At 44.7% G+C, this 5000-nt stretch overlaps 1 long non-coding RNA gene across 2 annotated transcripts in view; it reads left to right on the top strand.

Moving 5' to 3' along the window:
- Positions 1 to 5000, top strand: part of LOC134443679 (uncharacterized) — an 11922-nt gene that overhangs the window by 1308 nt on the left and 5614 nt on the right. For both annotated transcript variants that reach the window (XR_010033705.1, XR_010033706.1), the window contains exons 2-4: positions 1532 to 1665; positions 3684 to 3986; positions 4471 to 4608. This is a non-coding gene — a long non-coding RNA (uncharacterized LOC134443679). The remainder of the gene's footprint in view (positions 1 to 1531; positions 1666 to 3683; positions 3987 to 4470; positions 4609 to 5000) is intronic.

Genomic DNA, 5000 nt, shown 5'->3' with positions numbered 1-5000 from the left:
GTGTGCAGGGTTCTATTGAAAACAATGGAATCGAATTTTAGCGGAGCAGTGCGCAGCACTTTGTCGGAGCCTATGTGCGGAAGCCCTCAAGATACGAACCAAAAGAGTCATAATAGCTAATATTCTGTCATATGTTGCATTGATGTTGACACAATATCATGTGATGAAGAAGATGTTGAGTTCAAATGCCTGTGTTTGGACCCGCTGCCCACAAGAGAACTGAAGTGTCACTTATTTATTGACATTTTAAATAACGGCTCCATGGGCACCGCCACTATCATCGGACTTCAATTGTTTATGTGGGAGTAGTGCGAGTCCCCCCCACTTCACTAGTTGGAGCTTCCACTTCAATTCGGTAGTAGGAGGTCCTACTTTGACTGGCGTTTCAGAGCATTTTCCGTAGTAGGAGGTTGGATAAGTGCGATGTCCTACTAGTTTGGATTGGGTCTGGAATGCACCATGTGTCAAACGGCTCCCTCAGCTGTCATGGTTAAAGTGATACTGTCCCATTTTTGGAAATACGCTTATTTTACACCTCCCTCCTTGAGTTAAATAATAGGGTTTTACCTTTCTCCTGTACTTTCAACCGTTCTCGGGGTATGGAAGTGCAAATTTTACCTCCATGCTAGCAGTTAACAATGAGTCCTATGAGACCAGCTCACGGCTAACTGGTCTCATAGGACTCAATGTTAACTGTTAGCTTGGCGGTAAAATTTGCACTGCCATTTGTCATAACTACAAAACGGTTGAAAGTACAGGAGAACAATAAAACCCAATTATTTAACTCAAGGGAAGGTGTAAAATAAGCTTATTTCCAAAAATGGGACAGTATCACTTTAAGTTAGGCTGCGATCACACTGGACGTAGATGTTAGAGTAGGAGGCGGATTTGTTCTATTGTTTATGAAAGTGAGCGTATTCCACGCTGAATATCAGCGCACGGCGGGTTGCGGATGTTCTGCCTCTCGGCCCCGGGCCGATTTGAGTTGAAAATAGTTCAACTTTCAAGTCACCTGCGGATATCCAGATGTTCCATCACAACACCGTGGGCAACATTCATATCAGATTCACGATCGAACTCTAGGAGAGCTAGTGCACAAGTCCGTCTTCTCTCCATTTTTTTAGAGCTGAATTTACAAAGCAATTATTATTATTATTATTATTATTATTATTATTATTATTATTATTATTATTATTTTACAGGGATAATTTACAAAGCTGTTTGTACTGTATGTGTTTACACACACCACCATAGATGACGTGCGTGTGTGTGTGTGTGTGTGTGTGTGTGTGTGTGTGTGTGTGTGTGTGTGTGTGTGTGTGTGTGTGTGTGTGTGTGTGTGTACTGTGTATGTGTGTGCGTGCATGCGCGTGCATGCGTGTATGTTATGTGTGTGTGTGTGTGTGTGTTCTTGCGTGTGTGTGTGTGCGTATGCTGCGCGTGTGCTGTGCGTGTGCGTGTGTGTGTGTGTGTGTGTGTGTGTGTGTGTGTGTGTGTGTGTGTGTGTGTGTGTGTGTGTGTGTGTGTGTAGTTTCTGGACGTGCAGCCTGCTGACGGCTTCGGAACGTTGCTGCCTCAGGAGACGATTCAACTGGACGTGATATTCAGCCCTCACACACCCGGGGAACACACACACACACTTACACTCAAGACACACAACAACAGGTACACACACACACACACACACTCACCTGGTCCTCTGGGGGTCCTCCTCCAGAAAAAAAAATACATTCTTAGACGTAATTTCCTGCATTTTAACGTCCCATGTCCCGTTTCAGCTCAATACGAAACCCCCACTTTTATCTCTAAATACGGGAAAATTCTATATAGGACGGTTGGCCACCCTATGTGTAAGCAAGCTAGCATGTTCTCATTAAGCACCAAACTGAGCTGTCTGCTCCCATGCTGTTCAACGAAACATGCTAATGCTAGCTCTAGCAGCCATCTGCTCCCATGCCGTTCAATGAAACATGCTAATGCTAGCTCTAGCAGCTATCTGCTCCCATGCTGTTCAACGAAACATGCTAATGCTAGCTCTAGCAGCTATCTGCTCCCATGCCGTTCAATAAAGCATGCTAATGCTAGCTTGGAAAGGAGTGTACCTATGTTCTCCCGGTCTTTGTATGGGGTGGAAACAGTGTTGGTCTCTCTCTCTCTCACACACACCCCCCCACACACACATGAGTGATTCTACGATTCGCCTGCGCTTTTGGCAAAAGCAAAATGTCAATTATCAGTATTTTTTTTCAACTAAATGACCTAGATGTTTACATAGTGTATATATGTAAGTTTCCAAACAAACAAATTGCCAAGCTTAATCTTAAATCATTTGATAAATACTCTAATGAAAGCGAACATTTGCTTGATTATTTTGTCAACAGTGTTATAGACAAATACTATGTCATTTCAAACATATATAAAAATACTACAGAGTTGAAACAACATACGTTTTAAAGTGCTTATGTCCCTTAGCAATAATGTTGTCATTAATCTGTGCAACTGATATAGAAAATGTGATTGTTGAGCTTCATAAGTAGGATTTTATGATTCACTGTGATACAAACTGACACATTTTTCATTATAAATCCCTGTAACTTCTGATTTGAATTTAGTCACCCTCCTTACACAAGACTTCCTTCTCCAGAGATAATCCCTAGTGTCTGTTCATAGGATTTTCTCAACACATAAGGGATCAATAGCACAAAAACACCTTCAATACAGTCAACCGTGTTACTCAACTGTGTTACGGTCAACAGTGCAGGGGAACAAATCTGTATTTTTTTAGGAGAAAAAACAGAGCAGATAAACCCATCTCCGTAGAACACAAATTATTTTGTTTGTTTGTCTGTCAATATGGAGATAAATTGGCAAAAACATACTCCTCCTCAACTGTCATAGCTAATTGTAACACCATTGACGGTAACACGGCTTGACATTTCAGACATTTTTATGGTGTTGTGCTAACTGAGGACCTCAGAAGTTCCACTACAACACCTTAATCAATACATGTATTTGTATGCTCTATCTGTGTTTTTCTACATGTGATTTCTCATTCAAATTCTTATGAATATGTTGATAACACAGTTGACAGGCAATTTTCCCGCTGTGAGAACATGAAAAAGAATGGATTAAATGATGGAAGGATGGAGCTCAAAACTTACCAAAAAGTTTTCCCATATCCTGCCAAAGAGGTTATGACATCACATAATGTACTTCGTATGGCCTAAGACCAAACCATTACTGATTTATGGAGGGTGTTTCAGACCGTGACACGGTTAACACAGTTTTCGTGGACACACACAAAATGGCAAATTTCATGTATGAAGGAAAGGACAGTGGTCTTTCTGACAGTTTTGTCATAGTGTGATGATTACTGTGAATCGACATTTGCAATCCTCTTGGGCTAAACAAGTTTCTTTACATGCTATGAAGACTGAATCTGACATTTGGAAAAAAGGACGGCATGAACACACCCAAAACCAGTATTAAATATTCATTCTTTCTGAGGGAAATAATGCTATGTCTACACTTTCTGTATTATTTGAAAGATAAATGTGTGCTAATGTCCAAAACATCATTGGATGCAGTTTATAGTTAGTGGAATTGGCAAATAAAATCCATGGACTTAAAAGCGCAGTCGAATCGTAGAATCACTCACATGTGTCTGTGTCTCTGCTCCGCAGGGAGTTTGGTGTGTGTGTGCGTGGCATGGGCGTGAAGACGGTGTTGGAGCTCTCACACACTCTCGTGGAGTTCCGCTCGACGGCGCTGGGAGACGAGTCCAGCGCCTGCCTCTACCTGGCCAACACACACACCAGCATGGACCCCTACACACACACACACACACTCCCGCGCGTCGGGAACGGCCCCCCGCCACCCATCGGACCCCGAGACTTCTGCTTTTGCCCCCCCCAACACACACACGCACACACACACACACACACCTCAGTATCACCCCCACCACCGGACGCCTGCAGCCTGGAGAGGTACACACACACACACACACACACACACACACACACGCACGCACGCACACACAGACACAGACACACGCACGCACGCACGCACGCACGCACGCACGCACGCACGGACACACACACACACACACACACACACACACACACGCACACACACACACACACACGCACACACGCACACACACACGCACACACACACGCACGCACACACACACAGTCTCTCTACAATAGCAGCCTTTCCAAACAAGCAACACGTGTGTGTGTGTGTGCTTGCGTGCGTGCGTACGTGCGTGCGTGCGTGCCTGCGTGCGTGAGTGTGTGTGTGTGTGTATGTGTGTGTGTGTGTGTGTGTGTGTGTGTGTGTGTGTGTGTGTGTGTGTGTGTGTGAGTGTGTGCGTCTGTGTGTGTGTGTTTGTGTTTGTGGGTGCGTGTGTGAGTGTGTGTGTGTGTGTGTGTGCGTGTGTGTGTGTGTGTGTGTTTGTGTGTTCCTCAGAGGTGCTTGGTTCAGGTGCGTTTTAGCCCCTCCCTCCCTGATTATGTCATCGCAGCCGAGGCCGATCGTCTCCTAGCAACCAAACAGCAGCAGCTGATGCAGCAGGCAGCACAGCAACAAGCAGAAGCACCAACACAGGTACACACACACACTATACACACACACAGGTAACACACACACACACACACACACACACACACACACACACACACACACACACACACACACAGGTAACACACACACACACTATACACACAGGTAACACACACACACACACACACACACACATGTACATACACACACACAGGTACACACACACACACACACACACACACACACACACACAGGTACACACACACACACACACACACACACACACACACACACACACACACACACACACACACACACACACACACGCAGACACACACACACACGCACACACACACAGGTAACACACTATACACACACCCACTATACACAACAACAACAAGCAGAAGCACCAACACAGGTACCATGAGGACACACTC

Source organism: Engraulis encrasicolus, unplaced genomic scaffold, assembly GCF_034702125.1.
Source record: "Engraulis encrasicolus isolate BLACKSEA-1 unplaced genomic scaffold, IST_EnEncr_1.0 scaffold_34_np1212, whole genome shotgun sequence".
Taxonomy (NCBI): Eukaryota; Metazoa; Chordata; class Actinopteri; order Clupeiformes; family Engraulidae; genus Engraulis; species Engraulis encrasicolus.
Note: the sequence above shows the minus strand (reverse complement) of the source record. Positions and strands in the feature narration are given on the sequence as shown.